Below are 25,820 nucleotides of genomic sequence, written 5' to 3'. Positions count from 1 at the left end.
AGAGATTCAAAAGAAAGTATTATCATTATTTTAAATTTCCCCTAACGTCAAATAGCTTGGTCTCCATTATGAGCAGAATGCGATGTGAATGGTGCTCGCAAGTACAAAAATTTTGAGCTGTGGTAGTCTTTTTTTCACGCTATCGTGGCGAATGACTTGAATCCAAAAATCACTTCGCCAATCCCGTATTATAAGCATTTTCAAGAGAATTGAAAATGCTTATAATACGTTACAATACCTCTTCGTTGAAGAGAATTGCATTTTCAATTCAATAGATAAATGCTATCGCACTGTAATTACTAGTCAAGGTCAAACTGCAGATAGTCTGTTTTGAATCCGTGAGGACTCAAAACCGACTATCTGCAGTACGAATGTTCTTGGTTATTTAACTACGGTTGGGGTTTATTCTCGTTTAAAGTAACCGATTGAAAGTTGTTGTAGTGTCTTCTCGCGTGGAATATGCGTAGCGAATCACAGAATCCATGGATTACACATCTACTTCCCTGTTTAAAGTAATGGTTGGTTGGGTGTGTTACTAATAGCCTCAAGGCTTTTCAGCTACTGTTATCTAGATCTGTTCTAGGTGTTCGAGATGTCATTATGCAATGCTCATATGACAAGTTTTATCACGTACGCTATTTCTGGATATTTCCGAAAGATAACAATTAACATCAAACGATGATGTATATATTATTCCGAGGTATTCCCGACAGTTTAGAATGAGCAAAACATAGCTGAGAATGTAATCCGAATCCTAAATTTAAATTAATATTTCGATACAATACTAAAATGAATAATTCACTCTTTTTGTTTTATTTATTTATTTGAACCTCCTTAGTTCAGTGGGTGCTCTCTCGTTGGAGAGATTTTAGAATACTCAGGATCTTATTTATTTTATTTTATTTTTTCTGATACGAGGTTTTCGTATATTGACTGTATATTACGGAATATATTCGTGTTACTAACCATACTAATATTTTGATTTTTTTATTGTATATGGTTCCCACCCACAAAAAGGTTATTAGTAAATCTATAGTACATCTGTATTGTGGGTATGCTAAGGATTTTTCCACCGTTTTTATCAATTTTATTTATTTTTACATAGTCTGGAAACTCTGTTCTAGAGACCAAACATGAACTTTTTGAAACCACTTCAGGCCTGCAATAAGCAGAGCGGTGGTATCATTACCAGGCACATGAACTTCATCTCCCACCTAAATTATTGAAGAACTCAGAGAATTTTTTTTACTGAACATCGACCTTCTTCCAGGGATAGTTCCATGATAGTTTTATTGGACCATCTTCCTGTAGATATGTAATGAGGTCCTGGACTATTATGGAACAGACGTCCTTTGACCCACAAGAAGCTCCAGTTCATCCCGCAGACGTTCAATTGGATTGAGATCCGGGCTCTATGGAGGCCAGTCAAGTGGGTTGACGTTCATGTACACAAACAACGCAGCTTCTGCAGCCTAATGACACTTCACTGTCTCGCCGAAAGAGACAATGGTCATTTCTATCGAAACACCACAAGGTAGGAAGCAATGCATTGCCGAGAATGTTCAGAGACCTCCGGTAGTTCGATGTTCGTGGCACCATAAACAGAGGCCCGAGGACAAACCAGGAAAAACAGAAACATACTATCACATCTCCACCTCCAAATTTCATAGTTGGAGTTACGCACTCTGGTAAGAGACGTTCACTGGGCATCAACTACACCCACATCCGTCAATTTGCTCGGTAGGGAGTGTAGCGTAATTCGTCGCTCCATAACACAGCTTTCGAAGCGTCCACTGTGCACGTTCTTTGCACCACTGCATGTTGGTTCGGGTGATACAGAGTTCTGTAATATACAATATAGAATATTGTAATTTTGTAACTGTGATTATATTAAAATAAAAAAATGACATTAATAGGAAAAAATTTTATTTCATGAAATATAAATTTTCTGTTTTCATCGTTATTTTTTTAAATTAATTAAAACTGTTAAAGTAAACAAAAGTAATTTTTTTATCTTGGCTTGTTTTATTCCTTTATATGGAGTAGACAAAGCCGTTTTAGCCCTATCCAACTTTTGAAGACTGAGGGGGGGCAGTAAATTTATGTATATTCATTTTGATATTCATTCGACAAAAACAATCCTCTGTTTCTAGTATCCTGCATGTTTCTTGTAAATACTCATATTATGCATAATATAAAATTAAGACAAGTACTTTATCATGTCGAGTTGTTTTTTAGATTAGAAACCAATAATAAAGTGCATCATCAATGAACATGAGAAATGCGGTTCCCCCGTCTTTCTCGGGATGCCAACTATAACAAGGCCCTAGCGTATAGATTTTATCAGTGATTGTTTAATCATCCTCTGGTAGTTCTACTTTACTATATTTAAATGAAATTAATGTGGTAATAATATCGATTTAAAAAATAAGTGTTTTTATAAGTGTTTTTGTATATTTCTTTGCTAAGATATATCAACCAGGTGTATGTAGCATGGTGCATGGTTCTACTGCTACGTTGGATGAAGAGTTAGAGGTTCATGAAAATGAGGTTGAAGAGCTCTTGCATAACCTGGATAAGAATTTTTCAATAGGGACAGATGGAATATCTGCCCGTTTGTTAAATGAATATTCAGCTGAATTGGCTAGGCCTTTCACACATTTGTATAACTTGAGTCTCAGCTCAGGAATGATACCACAGGAATGGAAGGAATGTATGATAGTTCCATTGCACAAGAGTGGTGCAAAAACTGATGTGTCTAACTACCGACCTATTAGTATCTGTCGTGTGGTACTGAAGATTTTAGAGAAGTTGGTAAGAACTTGCATACAGAAATGGGTAGACAAGCATTCTATACTCTGCAGGGAACAGCATGAGTTTACTAAAGGAAGGTCATGTTTTAACAATTTGCTCATATTTTATAACAATGTTACGGCTGAGTTGGATAAAGGGAATGGATACACTATGAAAATGTTGGATTTTTCTAAGGCATTTGAGAGGATACCACACGATAGGCTGTTGTGTAAACTGGAGAATATGGGATTGGAACATAATCTCTTGACTTTAATCAGGGTATGGTTGACAGACAGATATCAAAAAGTGGTATACAGTGGGTGTGAATCTGCCAGATTTAAGGTAACCAGTGGTGCACCTCAGAGTTCAGTCATTGGGCCATTATTGTTCAATCTATACATTAATGACATCAAGCAGGGTCTATCATCTGACTTGCAATTGTTTGCTGATGATGCGAAGATAGGCAGGGCAATCAGGGATGCTACTGATATTTAGCAATTACAAAATGATTTGAATAGACTGGAAATCTGGGAAAATGAAAATGGCTGTCAATTTAATGTTAGTAAGTGTAAAGTTATGCACTTTAGCTTGATTAGAGTTCCAGTGGTATATTATATTAGCGGGGTTATGCTACAAGAAACTGAAAGTTCAAAAGTCACATAGCAAAAGTTGCAAATACAAGGATAAGGAAGTAATTTTGCCTCTTTATAAGGCTGTGATAAGACCACACTTGGATTACTGTGCGCAGATTTGTTCTCCTGGGTTCCAAGGGGGATAAAGAAGCTGTGGAAAGGGTGCAAAGAAGAGTTACAAAGATTATATCCGGATTATGGGATTTAGATTATGAGGACAGATTTAGAGTATGTGGATTACAGACTCTGGTTAACAGGAGAAAGAGGGGGTGATATGATAGAGGTCTATAAACTTTTGAATGGGTGTTATAGCATTTCAACTGATGAAATTTTTCGTTATATGGAAGGTGAGGAGAGAACACGGGGGCATCCATGGAAGTTAAATTTATTTGCAGTCAAGAAAGGGATAAGAGCTAGGTTTTTCTCCCAGAGAGCAGTGAGTGAGTGGAATAATTTGCCCTCACGGGTAGTGAGTGCATCTAGTGTGAATGAATTCAAGGGTAGATATGATAGCTGGGTTGGGTAATTTGCAGCCTCCCTCGATGAGTCCTTGATTCCCTGGAGATCTTAGATAATAATAATAATAATAATAATAATAATAATAATAATAATAATGCTCATTATTATATTGATGTTTGCGCACTGCGTTTTTTATTATGATTTATTTATTTGTTACTAGTATATTTCTAGAAATATGTATAATCATTTTGATGAATATACCGTATGGTATATTCGGATGAAGTTCGTTTAGCGATAGGATTGTCATAACTGCCAAAATAAGCATTATTCATATTTTTGTTTTGCACTATCCTTCCCGAAAACGTGCTAAGATCCCGATTTTTGTTAAAATTACCGCCTAATTAAAAAGTAATATTTTCCGAATATTACTCTATACTTTTCAATTATTCTATAATTAGGCTACATAATTATTAAATTATGTAGCCTAAGAAAACTACCTTCTATGTTAATATATTATGTTTATTATAACATTGTTTTTACTCGTTTGTTTGAGCCCTTTATTTTTCATAAATACACAATTAACAACACTGCAAGTTGCGCGCGACTTCTTACAGCGCCATCACCGGCAGAAAACTGAAAACAATTTTTAAATTAAGCATTTCATGGAATGCACACGTAATATTTTTGACAGACAAAATTCAGTAGAGAATTAACAAACGAATTCGAAGCTTATTGTGACTGCAAGTAAGCGTTAGCTATTTTGTTTGGATGATTTGTGTTCAGAAATATAACGCAAATAAAAATGTGCCGTTTCAGTTTGTACATTTTGTCTTTCATTGAGAAAAAGCAATCTGACGAAACATGTATCTTCAGTAAAACATAAATCTGTTGTATCTGCATGTACAAGTAATACAAAAGTTAGTGCATGTTTTGTTGATCGTACAGTACTAAGGTAGCCAAGCTTATAGTTGCTACAAAAAGGGAAATTGTTGGTGAAGACACCCACTTGGTGTGGAGGGAGCAGTGTTGTTACCACACCGTTGTAGTGGCTTGTTAATGCATTTATAATATTTATGAGTGTAGATGCGCTGGGTGAAATGTATTTAGTGTCAAAATTGCAGTGCATAACGGAAAAGTATGCATTATCGTCTTCCCCCATGTGCTAGTGTCCCACCCAAAACTGGTTCGCAATTCACCAAGAGACCACTGTCGATGTCTTGCCTAGGGCTGATTTCGACCATTCATCCATGTCTTGCCACTTTTTTCTCGGTTAGTAATACGACATGGTGCAAATATTAATATTTCAAAAATGCACGAAATGGACCGATCTGTGTTTCAAAAAAAGCTATTCACGCCATTCTATCAGTTCACGGAAGAGTAGTGATAGTCACCAAAACATCGACTTTGTGGGAAGGGAGGGAGATGAAAGGGGAACACTAGTAGAAATCATCTTAAATTGCTTCCAATTGACATTTATAGGGTTTTTTCCTCTAGTTAATTATTCCGTAGGTGATAATTTAGGAAAGAATAGTACACATATACTGTGTGAATTTAAATACAAATTCGTAACTGTTAATATTTATTTTTCATATTTTTATATCGAAAGAAAAGCCCGTTTCCTTATTACATGCCCATATTTTATAAAATATGAGAAGACGTAAGTAGATAAAAAAGACTGTTTCAGATTTGAAAGTGATATTTCTTTAATACTCAAGAAACTTCCTTTATTTATAAAGCTAGAGATATTTATAATATGATGATACAACATGTGAGATATAATACAGCTGGGGCGTCGCCTGGTTAAATAAATCCTGCCCCCTCCGCTGCTTTCGTTAGGGAACCAGGGCGAACAGTGCAAAGTCAGCTACTGGACTTAAATCCAACATAAGAAGAACTGAAGATAGGAACCATCAATATAAGGAGTATTAATAGAAAGGAATCGAACTTGCAGAAGACTGGAAAAGTACCGTGTGGACATAATTATTATTACCGAGACCAAGAAGACAAAAACAGGTGAGATCTTAGTAAATAAGTATAGGATGTTATTTTCAGGCAATAATGATCAACGAAAGGCAGAAGTAGTGATAGCATTCAATACCAAACATGAAGATAAACTTCTTGATTGGAAGGCAGTTTCAAGTAGAGTTATGTGGGAACACTTCAAAATGGAGAAATAGACAATCAAAGTTATTTGTGCCTATGGTTCCACAGAAGGTTCTTCTAAGAAAGAAGTGAAGGAATTTTTTGAGTCATTCGAACAGGCATCTGACAGAAAGAAAATGGAAAAGGTGGTCCTTGTTGGAGATCTGAACAGTACAGTAGGAAAAAGAAATGAATCCCACCAGTCATATAGGAATATTTTGGGAAAATTTGGAGAAAAGGGCAAAGCTAATAATAATGGTAAGTATTTACAAGACTTCTGCTCAGGAAACGGACTAGAAGAAGGACTAGGACACGGACTGTTGAAAAAGCTTAGAAATGGAGGAAAGAATACTTTAAAATGAATGAAAGATGATAGAGGTGACATAAAAACTGAAGATAAGGATATCCTCGATGTCTGGAGTAATTACTTTGAAAGACTGTTAAACGAAACAAGCAGTATTATAAAATATATACACGTTTACACAAGAATATTATTTAATTTGCCAAATATTTCAGTCTGAATATTACAGACCATCTTCGTGGCTACATAGGAATAGTTTTAAAAAACAAGGTGGAATACGAACAATTGATCATTCACAAATAGAACGAGCCGCGTGATGTCATATCGCTAAGTATTAAAAGAGTAAACATTTTTTATCAGAGTCATGATTAAACTAAAGATATTAATTCAGAAATCCATGTAATAATCTTAAATAACATTAGACTAATATAGGAAATTAAAAAAAAAATAATGTGTTATCCTGATTAAACTTTCCCAAATTTTTGATACAGATATACAGCCATTACGATTCAAGTTAGGACGTTGAAGTAAGGCCTCCACACTTTCTTTAAATAAACGTTCATATTTATAGCGACATTTGTGTAGGAGGGGAGTCTTGAACCAAAGGATGCTGTGGTTTGTTTCTATTCCGTGCTGAGCTAATCCAGATTTCTCGGGTTTGTTTTGTTGAATGGATGATTGATGCTCTTGAATTCTTTTTTTTCTATAGAGCGTCCAGTTTGTCCAAAGTAGGAAAGATTACGGTTACACTGAGCTTGATACACACCAGGTAGAGACATAGTTGAGCGTTTATCTTTAGAAGAAGGAAAATGGGTGGATAATTTGTTAATAGGTGTATAAGCGGCTGTTAAATCATATTTCTTCAGAATTCTTTAAATTGGTTCTGAAATCCCGGAAATGTAAGGAATTGGAAGTCGATGTATTGAATCTTTGCTGTTTTGTGTTGGATTATAAGAATCGAAAAGATGTTGTGTACTCTTTTCGGAGAAACCATTGAGTTTCATCTGATGTTTGATTGTCGACAGTTCTTTCTGTAATATGATTTAACAGCCACTTATACACCTATTAACAAATCCACCCATTTTCCTTCTTCTAAAGATAAACGCTCAACTATGTCTCTACCTGGTGTGTATCAAGCTCGGGGTAACTGTAATCTTTCCTACTTTGGACAAACTGGACGCTCTATAGAAAAAAGAATTCAAGAGCATCAATCATCCATTCAACACATCAAACCTGGGAAATCTGGATTAGCTCAGCACGGAATAGAAACAAACCACAACATCCTTTGGTCCAAGACTCGCCTCCTACACAGATGTCGCTATAAATTTGAACGTTTATTTAAAGAAGGTGTGGAGGCCTTACTTCAACGTCCTAACTTGAATCGTAATGACTGTATATCTGTATCAAAAATTCGGGAATTGACATCACGCGGCTCGTTCTATTTGTGAATGATCAATTGTTCGTATTCCACCTTGTTTTTTAAAAGTATTCCTATGTAGCCACTGAAGATGGTCTGTAATATTCAGACTGAAATATTTGGCAAATTAAATAATATTCTTGTGTAAACGTGTATATATTTTATAATCCTAATGTCACAAGTATCTTTAAAGAATGAAACAAGCAGTGACAGGACCATACTAGAATATTTTCAAGAGGAACACAAAGATCAGCACATATGAATACTTCAGGTAGAAAAAGCCGTCAAAGTCATTACTAACATCATCTTTCAACATAAAGATGTGCACAATTCACATGGAGAGAAGACACAAGAAATAAGAAAAATTCATTGACTGCGTCATTGTTGATAGTGATATCATCATGCTGGTTCAGGATACAAGATTGTACAGAGCATTTGAAATTGGAAGTGACCATTATTTAGTACTAAGTAGGATAAAAATGGATATCACATTGAAAAGAAAGTATGTATGAAAGTTTTAAAAAAAGAAGTTGAGCAGCTTTTACAGGTAAATTATAGACTCGAATATACAAATATTATTGAAGAAAAAATGAAACAAATTGAAAACAAGAACCAAAACCTTGGAGTCTCGTGGCAAACTGAAGAAGCCATTGATTGATTCACCTAGGAAGGTATGTGGTGAAGTCGTTTGCAAGGATAGAAAAATAAGAACTCCATCGTGGACACAAAGCAGTTAAAAAAGCAGTCCTGAAAAAGAAGAAAGCATACCAAAAGTTCCTAGCAAATAAATCGGCAGTTTCCCTAAAAGAATACACGGAAAAACGTAGGAAAGAGCTAAGCTGTGTATAGAAGTAGCTAAACAAAAGTCATGGGACGACTTTGGTAAGAGTAGGGAAAATAAATATCAGGAAGGTGGCAAAATGTTCTGGAGATTGAAGAAGCTTAGAATTAGGAGAAAGTGTACTGTAAAATGAATGAAAGATGATAAAGTGACACAAAAACTGAAGATAAGGATATCCTAGATGTCTGGAGTAATTACTTTGAAAGACTGTTAAACGCAACAAGCATGACAGGACCATACTCGAACATTTTCAAGAGGAATGCAAAGTGGAGTACATATCAATACTTGAGGTAGAAAAAGCCGTCAAATACTTAAAAAAAAAAAAAAATAGAAAAACAGCTGGAGTAAATGATATTCGACCAGAAATGTTCAAGTATGGAGGTATAAAAGTTTTGCAGCGGCCACACTGTATAATTCAGAGGGCCTGGTCAGAAGGTCGAATTCCCAATGTTTGGAGCAGAGCTCTCATAGTGCCCATTTTTTTCTTACTGCAAATATAATTTTAATTAATTTTTCTAGAAATCTATTATGATGACATTCGTGATATCTGGAATGTCAAGATTATTTTGCATTTAATGATATTGATTGGCTTATTTTTATTTTTATTTTTGGACATGTCGAGGTTAAGAATATTTACAATCTCGGCAATGTTCTGAATAATCAGATATTTTGACTGATTAAAACATCAGTCAAAATATAAATCATCAATTTTTTAAAACATCAATCTAAAAACAACTGAATATGCGGTTTAAATCGTAGTTAAAATTTTAGCAGCAAACCTCCAGGATTGTAGCAGTTGCTATTTTGGAATTAATGGCAGAAGACGAGGCGAGTGTATTATGTCCGTTAATTGCATGTGTTTTATGAGGTTGTCTCTGGATAAAGAGTTTATAGGAATGAAATAAACAGTTTCGTTTCATTCCTATAAACTTTTTATACAGGACAACTGGCTTTCATAAGAAATTTAAACAAATTTCATAAGAAAATGTGCGAATTATATTGATATGCAGTCATTATTTGGCACATCAAATGCACCTCCTCAAACTTGTGTATCCATTTAAGTTAATTAATCATTTGTGTCGTCAGCATTTCAAAACTCCAGTCCATGCATATTTTCAAGAGGAATTTCAACATGGAAGGACCTCAAATTAGATTCATAACTGTCTACCATTTTAAATATATCAGGTGTGTGGGTGCGTGCGTGCGTTTTTTTCTTTTTTTTTTTTTTTGAGTTGGGGAGTGGAGAAAGCTTGACGATGGTATGGAATTCAGATTGAAAAATAAATTCTTCACTGTAAACTTGCATCTAAGATATTTACAGACCCATGCTATTTGCCTTCAGGGAGGAAAGATTTTTCCATATGCCATTATTTCATATATCACTTATTGATACGAGATTCATTAGTCATATATTCCAATATCAAGATTGTTCTCACCATTCCGTAGTTTAATCCTGAAATGTGAATTACTTTTACACAATATCATATAAAAATTTTTACTACATCGAGCAATTTTCTTACAACTGTAAGTCTCAAAAAAATAATAATAATAATAATAACTGGCTAAACAAAAAAAAAAAAAAAAAAAAATTTTTTCTTTTTACGAAATACGGTGTTTTACCCCACAGTGTACTATAAAAGTAACAGCGGCTGGTATTCCAGAAGCTGTTATACACCAGTCATTTCATCGTAACAGTGATCTAGTGTACTAGAATAATATTAAGAAAGAGAGAGAGGACCTAGTAGCTATCAGGATTCATTTCGAACAGTGATTATTTTGTTCTGTTCCCATTAATCGTGCTTTTAATAATTCGAGAACTAGTTTAGAATTAATTGAACACTTGCTATTTTTTCATTTGTTTTTATTTCCGTAAGCCAGTATCTTGCAAGATTAACAGTTCCGCTACAAACATTTCCGATAACAGTTGTCACGCTTTTACGAATGTCACACGTGACTGCAGCGCCACCAACGGAAAATTGCTACTCTTAATAATATCGTCTGAAAACTTTTATCTGCGTTGTTGCTACTAATTTGTTTGTCTGGAGAACAAAAGACTTTTTCTATATTAAAAATGCTTCTAGGTTTCTACAGGAAGGTGGTTTTGTAAACTGAAGTTAGCATTTATAACAAAACACTGCGTTAGAATATCATACGAAAAAAAAAAAAAATTCTCTCGAAAACGTGTGAAATACGTGGCGACGTAAGTGTTTATTTATTTATTAGCGCTATATCTGTTTGAATGTTTACTGCCAGTAACCTTGTTTAATATCTTTTACCCAATTAATACTGCAGTTCTTTGTTTGGATGAGTGTGCATGTTTTATTTGAGAATACCGATATGTGCATTAGGCATAAGCATTGAAAGTCCCAGGCTTAAATATTATGTTATTTGATCGGTATTTGTACGATACTTTCTTTAATTGTTTTTCTAGTAGTTTTTCCGGGCGAGAAATGTATTGCTCGTGATTATTCTTAGATGGAAGTCATACATAATCTTTCCCCTCAGAAATGATGATACATTTATGCAGATGAATAATGGTCTACTTTCACCATCATTATCATTTATTTATTATAGGCACTTGATATGATATCAGATATCTATTTAATTGCAAATAACCGAACTCTTTTTAATTATAGTATTCATTATCTGTCGTTTTTTAATAATTTCCGTGGATGGTCCATTAAATATTTAGTTATTCCGAATTACATGATCAAAAACTATAGAAGAAAAAAAAATTAGCATATTAAAGCAGTTCGATTTTTGTGGGTATATGTATTTCAACAACCACAAATGAACCTTCAGATTTGAAAAAATGAAATCAAAATATGTACAGTTGCTTTTTTTTATATCATACTGAATATTTATACATATTTATACCAATATTTTGTAGCAACTTTCTTTAGCCTTTACAATGTGCTTCTGGTAATTTATGCTGCTAATTTTGATGATAAATATTCACAACGTTGGGTAAACCATATAATATTTTATGGGGACTGTCTTAATATTTAAAGACTTCGTAGAAGAAGAAAATTGGTTTCTCCACATTGATTTTCATTATTGAAATTCTGAAGTCTAGGGATGGTTTTACGTTGAACAATTTTATTTGCATTACACGACATATTCAATTCTGTCGATCAATAAATTTCTGTTAGATATTGTAACTTTACTTATTGAACTTCTGGAGTATTACGAGGCTTATGAGTGAGAAGTTCAGTATATCGTAATCGACTTGGGGATTAATTCCGTCAGGTATGTCAGGAAATGGTGTGCTTATTTTTAGAACTAATATTGTAGTGATTGATAGAAAAGTCTTTTCATTCTAATAAACGTGTATTTCATTGGAATACACGTTAATTAGAATTAACGTATATTCCAATGAAATACACGTTACGAGATATTAAATTATGTTGTTTTCTACGGAACAACATAATTTAATATCAAATAACGCGTGCAAAATTATAAAAGTAATAAATTTCTTAACAGTCATAATTGAAATTAAAAGACGGAAATAAAGAACATTATTCATTTTTTGTATTCGTCTTCGCTAGTTCTAGAGAGAGAGAGAGAGAGGTATGTAACGTACTGTAAAAATGAAGAACCAGTAATCTGTTAGAACAGTAGGAAAGATGGACATTCGAATATGTGGTCATTTGATATTTATGCAAATTAATTTATACGTGGAGATGATATATCCACGTCTTTGTGTCAGTCGAAGCAATTAAAAGGCTGAAATTAATCTCTTCAGAGAAAGGAATAAAAATCACGGGGCGCATTCCATTTAGCATTGCTTTCCTACTCAAATAAGAGGAATAATTTCTTATAATAGACATTGTTATTGTCATGAATACATTCCCTCAGTTTATTATGTTGGACTAAACTACACTTTGAATTATCATCCTGTATTCAAGCCTTGATTTATAAACAAGTCTCAAAACAGCAATATAAATAATAGGTTGGTTGGAGAAATGTGGTGTCTCCGTCCTCCAGTCAACTGGCTGTGTGCTTTCTGTTGCATTGATGTTTAGAATGTCTTGAAGTGGATGTATTTCATCGTCCACTGTTATACCACCACTCTGCTAATTGGATGCGTAAAAATTGCTTCAAATAGTTCCATCTTTGGTCTGTGGTGTAGGGCTTCGAAATTATCTAATCCTTAGCACTTTATAGCCTTTCTTGATGAGATTCACATACATAATACTAAAAAAAATTGCGCTGAAGATAAAATATAGTGTTATAATATGCGTTATTTTAATTGCATTTTTAAAAGATCCTTTTTGCAGGCAAAACATCGCGTCACACACCGGAACCAATGTGTAACGTTTGACTGATGATATTGTAACTCGTCCATTTTCGGCTGAGTGGATATCATTCCATCTCTCCAAGCAACAGGATGTGGGTTTGAATTCAGGTTAAACAGGAATGTTTGTTATTTGTCGTCTGTAGGTCGCAGATGATTTTCGTCATGGAGGCCTAATGTGACTTGAAAAAGTTTTATGGTGGTCTCTCTAGAGTAGGATCTTCTTGCTTATCTAACTATTTGTCCACCTGCGGTACTAATACTATTTAATGTATGCTATAGGTTTACAATCTTTTGCTGGTGGAGTTCGCATAAAAACATTATCGCGGATACGGTAGACGCACGTGTTTCGTTCCCGTTGATCGTAGTATCCAGAGTTTCAAGGTCAGTCTTAGAATACTTCAGTGCTAAGATCAGATTATTGTTCCAAACCGGATGTGACGTCAGGGAAGCATAACATTCATCTCAAACAAGAAGAGTCAAAAACCTGGATTTTATATAATAGAATGATGTATGTGTGCGTATCGTTGATATCTCTTAGAATTTAAAGGTTAGAAAAACAGGTGTTCGATACTAGGAGGGCAGGAAAAGACTAAGAGGAGGAGGACCAATATTTAGATGAATTGATGTGGTTAGATTACCTTAGAACAACGGTTCTTAAACTATTGGTCGCGATATCCCTCCATGTCGAAAAAGATTCTGGGGTTTGTAACAACCATTGATAAACGATTAAGTAAGTTATATATTTATTATAGGACTATTGAAATTATTATACATTACAACCTTTCATTGTATATTTGTTTAGTTTATTGCAAAAATAAACATTGTCAAACGTGATGATTACATGACACCAAAGTATCAAAAACCTAATAAAACCAGTACTGCCAAGGTTCGCAGTAATAATGTAAAACTAATCATATAGTACTATCATAACACACCTCTTAAGGATACATGTTAGGAATTTGATAATATACATATAAACGGTCATGTTCATTACATTTGAAATGCATATTTGGGATTACTAATATCAGCAATAACACATTGCTGATAAGATATGAACTAAAACAAATATCGGAAAGCAAAATGCTTTTTTATTAAATAAAAAATAATATCTTCTTAATTAAGTTCTTCAGTATGCATTTATGCTGAATAAATGCTCCGATTAATGTCTAATACATTACGCAACGTATAATGTAGTATTCAGTCATGAGAACATCTGAGGAATCCTTCTCTTTGCATCTTCACACGCATTATTATTGACAGAAGCTCAAAGTGCATGCGCAAATTTGGAATGAAAGAGATAGGATAAGAAAGTGAATGAAGACTTATCTGACAATACGGGAAATGAGATAAAAGCATCTTCTAGTGACATAGGCGTTTGAATTTTTAGTTTTATTCGCAGTGACCATTGAAACCTCTATTTGAAACCATTCTGGAATTTGAACATAAAATTTAATCAATGATAATAATCGCACTTTGTAGAAAGTGCGTAGAGCTATGTTCATCATTAGATCTCGACTGTTGGATTGCCCTTTGTTCCAATACTTGACTCTTAACGACCCCACTGTGTTTACAGCCCTTAAAAGTGTATATAATTTAATGACCTACCAAATTAATTCTTCACGTATAGCCTAAGGGAAGGGAGATTATTATCAGTGATTACAACAGCCTTCACCGTGCAAGTCTATTAAACCTATAGCGTTTTGGAACATAATTTGCGGATGTTTTAAGAAATTAAAACTTCTATATGCAAATTACAGTTCTCAAATTGATGCCATTTATCACATGACATCAATTTGGTATTAATAATTAATATCAACATGAAATTGATATCATATTAATGTTTATTAATATTATATAGATAATTTCTATAAATTACAATGAAAATATTTCTGCCTTCTTTCATGATGATTTCTTCTTATTGATAATGCTGTACTCTCTGGCCAGTGTAGTCGCTCTATAAGTTATAAGTTTGAGATCTACAAGCCATTTTTGTGGTGTCTTGAGAGCACTGTATTTGAGAATTTGGCAGAAAATTCTGGACTGTCCAGAACAGATAGAATAGAAGGAAAATATTTTTAAATAATAGTTTATAAAAGAATCTTGGAAACGACTCCCATTCCACACATATTAAATGTTTAATTAATTTAAAAAATATATATAATATGAATTCCACCCACAGAAAAGGTTCAAACATATAGTACATTGGTACAGAGGATGAGCTACGGGTTAGATGTTTAGTTGAATATTACTTGTGGTTCTCAATCTCTGTCTCTCTCTCTCTCTCTCTCTTTCTCTTATCATCTTTCTCCTGGTAATCTGGAGTTTACCGTACAGGGTGAACACGAATGCGATTGGCGATTTTCAAAACTTTATTTACAAATATGATACGGCATACAAAAATGAAACTTACATTGCTGGAAGGAGAACTTACAAAAGTTTTAGTACGCTTAGATTTGAATAGATGCGCTATTTCTTTTAATTTAACTGTCACGTTATTTATGATGGGTAAACAGTGTTTAAAATACTTTTCCATTAAAGAAATTATATTTTTTTTTATACAAAGAATTTCTGGGACCATTTTATAAATATTACGAAAAGAATTTTGGATAAAAAAGAATTTCTACAAACGATGTGTTCAAGCTTTAACTGTATACAAGAAATTCTTTTTGGGTAGTTAAAACTTGTATCGAGGTCTTTTTTTTTTGTCTTTCTTTTCTTTCTTTCTCTTTTTTTTTTTTAATAATAAAGGCTAATGTAACTTTTTTTTCAGTAATGGCTTGTGCAGGTTATTTTTTTGTAGCGATGTATTATATCAGTGCTTCCCAAACTTCTGGATGTCAAGCCCCCCCCTTGGAAAATCCCCCCCCAAAAAATCGTAATATAGACATATATTATTATAATATTTTTTATATTTATATTCAATACAAAACATACACAGCGAATATTGCAAAAATCAAATGCAAATATTACATTTTTAGCATCTTACATACACATTTGACATGGCACATTATCTAATATTTGTCGGCGCGGTTAGCCTAGTGGCTTTGCGCTTAAACCATATGCCTGGGGAAGGAGTGTCCTATGTTCGATTCCCGTCAACGACGTGAGGAGTTCAAGGATCTTCCTCAGCCATAGCCAAGTTAGCCGGTCTTGGGCGTGGACAGCAGGGTTTTTTCAGCCAGTTTATCTGGAGTTTTTCATCACCCAAGCAGACAAACCGGTCCGAGGACACACACGGATTACAGTCAGCGATACTGAGCCTATGCCGGTTCCGGAGCCCGAATAAAATTTGGGGTTTTATTTGGAGGGAATAGATCAGCGCTTCTCAAACTGTGGGCAGGGGCCCCCTTGGGGACCGTAGGTTTTGTTGAGGGGGTTCGCATTATTTAACCCGTGAAATAATGAAAACAAATTTAAAATGTTTTAAGACTAAGTAATTTTTTTTTATTTTAAAAGAAACGTATTTAACTTTTATTATTTCTTTTTTGTTATTTTTTATATTTAATGGAAAAATTCACACATTGGTGTTGGTTCACAAACTTTGTTTCTGCGTATTTCGGCGCTTAATGAATATTAGTAAATATTGCTTATTTGTATGTTTCATTTCAAAGTAGTGGTTAATTGTATTTACTTCGAATGCTCTCCAGGGAAGCTCCAAATCTTCCTGTCCCTTTCATCACGCGTTCGTAATCATTGACTGTTGATATTGGCTTTATATACATATCAAAACTCGTTTTATATTATCACTGTCATTCGAGCTAGTTTTCTGTTACCAATAAAAGTTTCGCATATACTTCTCACATGAAAAAAAGCTTAAACAAGTTCATGTGGGGAGATAGTAACTCGCTTGCTGTGGTAAACAATACGCCCTCCCTACACAGCCACTATACTGCAGAGGCAATAAAAACAAGTACTTTTATTATGCCAGTGAATAAGGTATGAGGAGTCTGTGTAATATATTTCTCAACAAATAGTGCAATTAGAGACAACTGGGATAAAAACAATTAATGAATCACATGTCCCCTCATACAGAAACTATGCTGTATAGACTGAAACAAAACTATATGTTGCATGGGAAAACACAGTATCTAACTAAAAACTATTGTTGTTAATTAGATGTGTGTGAGTTCGATTTCCCAAGGCAGCAATAAAATTCAACCGAACGTGTTATTAAAATTCATAAAAGTGTTAAAACTAAGTAATATATATATATATATATATATATATATATATATATATATATATATATATATATAATGAATGTTATGGCAGTTTCACATATGGAATTCGGTTGAAGAGAGTTAGCATTTCAACTCAATTGTCAGCTATGCTTTTATCTTTCGGTTGCGCGATCTTTTGTTAATACCGCACCAATCATATGCACGTTTTAATAACCTGCCTTTGCTGTCTGTTTCGCGTTAGGCTTAATTACCGTAAAGGGAGAAAAGTCACAAAAGAGAAAAATGTTCCTGGTCTAGTCCGGGGATTCCCTTATTCAGGTAATATTCACTAATTTCATGTTATCAATCTGTGGTGTGCCAGTATTAGTAAGTGGTGATATTATTTGATCTATTCTGATCTATTCTACGTTAAAAAATTTAACCCTGAGATGGATAAGTGGCTGATTAAAAAAAAAAAAAAAAAAATCCCGCGAACAATCAGAAGAAGCAGAAACAGACTCAAAAAAAAAAAAAAAAAAGACAGTATTTCATATTTTACCAGAACAGCCCGCATCGTCTTCAGAACCAAACGGTAAGAGGCAAAAAATGTAATATATGCATTTGATTTTTGCAATATTCGCTGTGTATGTTTTGTATTGAATATAAATACAATAAATATTCTAATAATATATCTCTCTATTACGATATTTTTTCAAGGGGGGCCGTGAAATATTTTAATTTTTGCAAAGGGGCCCCTGACATCCAGAAGTTTGGGAAGCACTAGAATATATGGTACCGTGAACTTCCGTATAAAGTGGGAACGCTGTATCATCACACGGAATTTAATTTATTTAATATTTTTATATAGATATATATTGTTATTGTACATTTGCAGCACAAGCACATTAAAACGTAAAACGATTAGTAATAAAGAAAGAATTAAAAACATAAAAGAAGTTTAATGACAATTTAATGTGATGGCCGTGTTTCAATATTGCTACACCAATATCAGGTGAAATATTTGAAACTGCAATTCTTAGATTTCTATTTGAAATGAAACTTATATGAATAAGCATATATTTACTAATATTCATTAAGCGCCGAAATACGCAGGAAGCAAAATTTGTGAACCCGCACCAATGTGCGATTTTTTTCCATTAAAATATAAAAAATAACAAAAAAGAAATAATAAATTAAATACGTTTCTTTTAAGATAAAAAAAATCTACTTAGTCTTGAAACATTTTAAATTTGTTTACATTATTTCACCGCCCCCTCAACAAAACCTGCGGCCCCCAAGGGGGCCGCGGCCCACAGTTTGGGAAGCGCTGTATTATATCACTTATATTTTTCGAGATTGCCGCGTATAGCAGGTTATCCCACAATCAATGTGCTAATGTGATATCACGAATTTGTGTGTATTGAACTATAAAACAAAACTGATAATGATTCAATGGGATGAATATTAATGCCATTCATATTAATGAATATGCGCGAAATTCTTGGTTTTTTTTGTTTTGTTTTTTATTGGTGTATTTTTCCTTGGACTTCGATGCCAACAATATAGGATGTCCCATATAAACGAAAATTTACTTTATTCGTATAATTTATTCATTTCTTAAACTAGTCTTATTACCTACCTTAATTCTGAAACTGAAATAATTGGGAAAAAAAAATACACTTTAAGTATGTATATTTTTTAACTTCATTTATGTGATATACTCTGTAAATATCGTTGCATTCACTACTTTCTAAATTTTATAAAGCATCAAAGAAGTTCAAGCAGCTTGTTTTATTATACGTTTTATATGAAGTTTTGAAGCGCGAAATACAATCCTTTATGCTAATAATGTTTCACGTTAGAAATTTAGAGCCATTATCAAGTTAAAATTGAGACTACGATATAAGTGTTATGATTAAATGCAGAATAACGCTTTAATTTAGGATTAATTGCTTTAGTTTTCAGAGAACAAAATTACAGTATTATGTTTATTATGTTTCTAGATACTACAGTACAGTGCTATATTTGTATTATATTATTAAATTATGTTTCTTATTAACAGCCGAATTTACCAGAATAAAGACATTCTTGGAGTTGCATGTAAGGGGGGGGGAGGATGAGAGATTGCGAAGAGCATAGATATAATTACCCAGTTTGTTGGGCCATGAGAACTGAAACTTTATGTCCTGTCACGGCGTAATAACATACTTGGCTTCTTATAAATTTAACACTTTGACGAAGAGACGATTAATTCTATCAGCATAGTCTGCCATGTCTGTCAATTTCATCTGTTCTGTAGCTGGTTTGTCTGTTTTGTAGATGAAAATCCCGAATTTCCCGAAGGAAACACTCTGCCACTCGCATATGTGACCGGCGAATCATTTTAAGTTAAAAAGTCAAACTACTTCGCGTCCTATGCGGGATTCCAACTCGGGTCCTTCCTACCAAAGATCCAACCATCTATCATTTCAACCACCATTCCTCATAAAGGTTCATAAAGATTCCTCACTTCCAGACGGGAATAATCGAACCGAATTTTTTTTCAACATACGAGCAAATATTGCAACATTCTTTTTATTTTATGTAGTTCTCGTCGATGAAAGGTTTTCTATAAACTTATAGTACATTTTAGCGTGGGTGGGTTCCGGATTTTTTTTCCATTAATTTTATATATTTTTGATAATTTTATTTATTTTTTACATAGTCCGGAATCTCTGCCCTAGAAACATAGTTTTTCAAGCCACTTCAGGTCCCCTTGCTACTGCTTTAAGAAAGAGCTTAGATGCAAGTGAAAAGAAGCATCTTATCTTAATGTACCGTTATCATGTGCTTCCTAATGAAGTCTGTTTCAGATCTACATTAGAATCCAGTTTTGTACACAGAAATGCACACAAAACTGAATTCATTTGAAATTAATTTAGTGCGCCCCCCGGATTGTTGATCATATGTTTATTTGTATAAAAATACCTTATTTCTCATATATTTTGAAACATTATTTTTTTATGATTTAATGCCCAACTAAAAAAATCTGTTTTTTTTTAAACAGATTTTTAAATATAACGTATAACATATATCAAAATAACGATTTTGATATATGTGATCAATCGTATATATAAGTCCTGATTTCTGAAGGTTCCGTCTTTTTTAAAATCCTCTTAACATAATGTGGTCATCCCCCTACTTCACACTAAAAAAAGTTCATTATATTAATGGATATACACCTCATAGAGTACAGAGTTTTTATTTACCACTTAAAAATAATTTGTCAGTAGCATGTAATAAATGTGAATTACTGTCAAAGAAGCCAGTGCGAACGCCTTTTAAGTCATTAATTTTCCGAAGTAATAGGGAGAAAGATTGGCTCTGCAGGAAAGCGCTTTTTTTCTGAAAGTAGGGATATGGCCTGGGAGTGTTAACCCAACGTGTATCCCCATGAAGTTCTTGGCATACCATTCACCGGCTCTTTTCGTGGGAAAAGGCTGTTGACATAAATATCTAGCCCCGAGGGTTTATGGGTGACCTCGAAACCGTGGTCCAACGGAAGTAGAACTGAGTTAATCACAATGGGTCGGTCATCGTTCAAACACTGCGGGTTATGGTTCTTTGGGGAATTCCGAGTGAGAGGATCGCTGACGTAATAGACTTTTGTTTATCTTGAATAAGGTGCTGGAAGCAAATTATTCATTAGAACTAAGCGTTGCTTGGTTTGTATTTGAATGCAGTGCGATGCCTATAATTTTTATGCAAGTTTTGTGTGTTGCTAATCGATTAGCTGTTTTTCCTTGGCTTTTATAATCAAATAAGCGTAGAACGTGTGTTCACGCATTTAATTCAATTTTTTATTCGCGTTCGTATTTTTTCCCCCTTTTTTTCGCTGTTAAGTTAGATTTTGGTTAATTAATTAAATTCAGTAAATTGAACTTCTACATGAGTTGGACTAGTAAGTATAAGTAAAATAAATACATAAATAAGTGTACATACAACAATGATGTATTTTATCTCCGTACCTCTTTAACTCGTACAGCGAATACATTTTAAGAATGGCAGGACTGGAGGAGTCTTTATTAAAATTGGTGGAAGAAATATTAATAATTTGAGGTATGTAGATGAGCCTACGTAGTTCAGTCGGTATAGACGAAGCCCTTTGTTAGGAAAAACATGGGTTCGATTTCCGTCAGTGACGTGAGGAACCGTTACCTGGTCTCTTTTGACGGAAGGTGAGTTAGCCGGTCTCACGGAGGTAGGGAGTTTTTTCTCCCCCAGAACACGCTAACCGGCCCCGTGAACACACGCATCTAGAGATATAGGACACACTGGGAGACATAGGGCTAACCACACTATCCTCGAGTTACGGTTGCAAGAATTTAAAAAAAAAAAAAAAAAATCGACACCGTAAAAGATAAAAGAAGAGGATTAAGTAGTAGTAGGCATGCAGATGATACCACCTTGCTAGCAGAATGCAAAGAAGATTAAAGATTTGCAGGAACTTATTATGAACGTTAAAGAAGACGGTGCTAAATATACCCCGAACTTAACCTCAAAAAGACAAAAGTTATGGCAACATGTTAACTTAACGATTTTGACGTAGATGGGGAGAAAATGGAAGCAGTGAACAATTTTGTGCTCCTAGGATCCAATTGATAAAGATAGGCATTGTACTGAAGTAGTTAGAAGTAGATTATTATTCGGATGGAAAGCAATGACAAATTTAAGCAAGATCTTTAAAGAAAAAGAGATTAGCCTCGCAACAAAAATCAAAATCGCGAAAGCAATGGTATTCCCTGTGGCACTATATGGATTGGACCCGTCTGAAAGAAGGAAGATAGATGCATTTGGATTATGGGTTTGGAGACGCTTACTAAGAATATCATGGACTGCAAAGGAAACCAATAAATCAGTGATAGACGGAATAAAGCCAGATTGCTTCCTCGAAGCTTTGATCATCAAGCAAAAATCGGGCATATTCGCGAGCAAATGACAGTCTGGAGAAAATGATGATGCTTGGTAAAGTTGATGGAAGACCAAGAATTAGATTTGTGGATGGAGTTAAAGAAGTAACTTGAAATTCTGAAAGATATGGCCAGAGACAGATCTGAATGGAGAGCGTATGTTCATAGAATCACCAGGAGTCTAAAACGACTCGATAGAACATAACAACATACAACAAACCTTGTTATTTTTTGATATATGTGATCAATCGTATACGCAGAGGAAGGGGAATCCTGTGGAATTCCCCCTCCTTAAAAAAACTGCATATTTCTCCTGAAAGATCATTTTGACAGGAGAACTATCATTTTGACAAACTTGACTACTATTTTGACATTTTAGTTATCCTGAATTTTTGTTACGCTCCTGTTCTTATAGTTTGCGTTTGCTAATTGCGTATGTTCTTTGGCAGGTTTACATTTTAGGCGAAATGAAAAACTTGTGATTCCGTGAGGATAAAGCCCTGCCCTACCTCATCTTCGGTTGCGAAACTGTATAAAAGTCTCGCAGATCATCGATAGAAAACTAACCTGTCTTTATAACTGAAGTACTAACGTCGTAGCTAATCTATAGAGGCTCTGAATAATTGTTACTAGTTGATAACTTTTTTGTACTATTATTCTCAATATGTTAAGTAAAGGTAGCATATGACATTGGCGTGTGTGTGTGAGAGAGATTTACGTCACTGTAATAATGAAATTATTTTAACATATAAAAATTGATTAAATAAAGCATATCAAAATAAGAAAATTTCTTATTTTGGTATGATTTTGTTCGAATTTCGTAGACCTTAATATTGATTTATGAAATTAAGGATTTAAATTTATCCTTCATTGAGGCACTTTAATTGGTAACTGTTGGTAAAACGAGAACCCGAAATGTATTCAGAATATGAAACGGGCAATGCTTTTTTATAGAGTATCTTAATCAAGTATTAATAAAACCACTATTTCACTAGTTTATGTTCTTGAGCACTTCCTCATTTGATAAGTCTCAATTTTTTGTAGTGGATCTTGTTATGTGGTTCTTCTTTGTCAGTCACTGCTTGATTTTCACTTCTAATTGTATATATACATATTTGTGATTTCTTAACGCTTTCATATTTTTAACGTCATCCCTTGGTTTGCATTTGTAAATATATAGGTGCAAATGCAACAATTGCAAATTGTTAAAGGACTGTTAAGTGATCTTATATTTGTCCGTTAACCTCTTAAAAATTTATGAACCTTTAAAGTTCAGAGATTTTGTTGTCTAATGACTAAACATACACACGTAACCACAGTAATAAGAGTTTTTACTAAGTAAATATTTCGTCCTAAGTATCATAGGACATCTTCGGTACAGTTAATTCAAACAATACTAGAAATTAATAGTTAGGGCGCATGCTTACAATTGAATCCCTCTATGCGTGCACTAGCGTGTTATAGAAATAAATTAAAATATATCTGAAAAAAAAAAGCATGATTAAATTAAAATGAGATAACATATAGAATTATGTTACACAATTTAGGATGACAATTTCCCAGACTTTAGGGATAGTAAGAACGTCATTACGGTTCAAATTAGGTCTGTGACGTAGGGCTCCAGCACTTTCTTTATATAAACGTTCATGTTTATATGAAGATCTATGTAGAAGATTAGTCTTCATCCAATGGATCCTATGGTTTGGGTTTTCAATTCCGTGTTGTGCGAGACCAGATTTCTGCGGTTTGATGAGACTGATATGGTCTTGATGTTCAGAAATGCGTTTGTTGATAGATCTGCCTATCTCTCTGTCCATACTAGGACAATTCACAGGAGCATGGGACCTCGTACACCCCAGGTAGCATAAGAGGTGAAAGTTTGTCTTTAGGAGAAGGTAGCCAATTGTTTACCTTGATTATGATCCTACAAGAAGACAGCTCAAGAAACTGAACAAGCTACTAGATGAAATTCATTCATTAGATCAAGAAACAATAAAAAAACTCAGGACATACCATGCCAGGCTTCCTAGAATATACGGTCTAACCAAACTCTACAAGAATAATGTTCCACTCAGACCTGTCATGGATTCTACTGGCAGCCCGACTTACAAATTATCAAGATATATATCTAACCTTCTCCGTCCTCTCATAGGCCACTCAGCATCATCAATTAAAAATTCCACAGAGTTTCATGCAAAAATAAAAGACATTCAACTGTTGGAAACTGACATGCTAATTAGTTCGACATTGTCTCCCTCTTCACTAACACGTCCGATAAGGAAACGATAGACTTGCTAACTCAGAAATTCCCATCCGACATTATCGAATTATTCAAATTTGTTATTATATCTGGATACTTCACTTGGAAAGAGAAAATTTACAAGCAAGAGGAAAGAACAGCAATGGGGTCTCCCTTATCACCAAACCTAGCCAACCTCTTTCTAGAACATCTGGAAGAAAAAATTTCACTTTTAATCCTAAACCAAAAATCTGGCTACGATACGTTGATGACGTCTTTGCTGTCTGGGGTCATTCTGAACAAGAACTACACTTGTTCCTAGATAAAATCAACCTTCTTCATTCGCGCATCAAATTCACGCTCGAAAAGAATCTCCAAAGGGTATCCCCTTTCTGGATGTACAGATCCAAAGGAAAGATGGTTCCATCTCCACCTCTGTCTATCGAAAGCCAACTTTTTCAGGACGCTACATTCACAATTCTGCTCACCATCCATCTCAGAAATTTGGCATCATTAAATCATTAGTAACCAGAGCACACAGATTCTGCTCCTCCGAAGGTTCTTTAAACCAAGAATTGGAAATAATCACAAATATCGCCATACAAAATGGATGCAATCCAAAATCAACGCAAAAAAATCACCATCACTTCCCCGCACATCAACCTAGACAAAAACAAACCTGTAGGATTCCCATACCGTATGTCCAAGGCATCTGCGAACGTCTTTCAAAAATTTTGAAGAAATATAAACTGGCTACTACTTACAAACCATTCAATCAAATCCACAATTGGTTCCCTTCTCCTAAAGACAAACTTTCACCTCTTATGCTACCTGGGGCGTACGAGGTCCCATGCTCCTGTAAATTGTCCTATATGGACAGACAGGCAGATCCATTAACAAACACATTTCTGAACATCAAGACCATACCGTCTCATCAAACCGCAGAAATCTGGCCTCGCACAACACGGAATTGAAAATCCAAACCATAGGATCCATTGGAAGAAGACTAATCTTCTACATAGATCTTCATATAAACATGAACGTTTATATAAAGAAAGTGCTGGAGCCCTACGTCACAGACCTAATTTGAACCGTAATGACGTTCTTACTATCCCTAAAATCTGGGAAATTGCCATCCTAAATTGCCTAACATAATTCTATATGTTATCTCATTTTAATATAATTATGTTTTTTTTTTTCAGATATATTTTAATTTATTTCTATAACAAGCTACTGCACGCATAGAGGAATTCCAATGTAAGCATGCGCCCTAACTGTATGCTATTCCTAGTATTGTTTGAATTAACTGTACTGAAGATGTCCTATGATACTTAGGACGAAATATTTACTTAGTAAAAAATCTTATTACTGTGGTTACGTGTGTATGTTTAGTTAAGTTCAGAGATAGTTAACGGAACTACTGTAAACCGTCAGGACGTTTCTGGAAGTTTTTTGTTTACTATTTTGTATGAAATTAATGAAGACTGGCACCAAATTTATTTTCTTTTTATTAAGTAATATTTTTGAAGTCATCTTCATTTCCTGATATGTACCCCGAAGGAATGTTGAGGTTACTATGAGAGCACT

At 34.2% G+C, this 25,820-nt stretch overlaps 1 protein-coding gene across 4 annotated transcripts in view; it reads left to right on the top strand.

Annotated features, from left to right (window-relative positions):
• LOC150093607 (cyclin-dependent kinase 4-like) overlaps positions 1-25,820 on the top strand; it is a 358,246-nt gene that overhangs the window by 71,727 nt on the left and 260,699 nt on the right. For 2 of the 4 annotated variants that reach the window (XM_090412878.1, XM_090412877.1), the window contains exon 1: positions 10,640-10,785. The exons of the other annotated variants lie outside the window; for them this stretch is intronic. The gene's annotated coding sequence lies outside the window, so the exon portion shown is untranslated. Of the gene's footprint in view, positions 1-10,639; positions 10,786-25,820 lie in introns of those variants that run through there. 4 annotated transcript variants of the gene reach the window in all.

This window comes from Typopeltis vanoorti, chromosome 23 (assembly GCF_054136105.1).
Source record: "Typopeltis vanoorti isolate ZY-2024b chromosome 23, IOZ_Tvanoo_1.0, whole genome shotgun sequence".
Taxonomy (NCBI): Eukaryota; Metazoa; Arthropoda; class Arachnida; order Uropygi; family Thelyphonidae; genus Typopeltis; species Typopeltis vanoorti.
The sequence above is the reverse complement of the archived record's forward strand: the minus strand, read 5'-3'. Positions and strand labels throughout refer to the sequence as shown.